General features: G+C 49.5%; 1 pseudogene; it reads right to left on the bottom strand.

Moving 5' to 3' along the window:
• On the bottom strand, nucleotides 1-97 carry LOC114578453 (annotated as a pseudogene; the record flags this gene model as incomplete).
• Nucleotides 98-208: the final 111 nt, after the last annotated feature.

Genomic DNA, 208 nt, shown 5'->3' on the forward strand with positions numbered 1-208 from the left:
CAAGAGGTCACCCATCCCAGTACTACTCTCGCCCAAGCACGCTTAACTGCGGAGTTCTGATGGGATCCGGTGCACTAGTGCTGGTATGATCTCACCCGCAGTAATGTGGTGTCAAATTATTCTTAAGCTCACGCCGTGGAGAGATGATTTTGACGCATCTTCATTCCGACAGACCGTAGGGGATCAAAAATGCATTTTTTGGCTGCGT

This window comes from Dendrobium catenatum, unplaced genomic scaffold (assembly GCF_001605985.2).
Source record: "Dendrobium catenatum unplaced genomic scaffold, ASM160598v2 original_scaffold_34388, whole genome shotgun sequence".
Lineage (NCBI taxonomy): Eukaryota > Viridiplantae > Streptophyta > Magnoliopsida > Asparagales > Orchidaceae > Dendrobium > Dendrobium catenatum.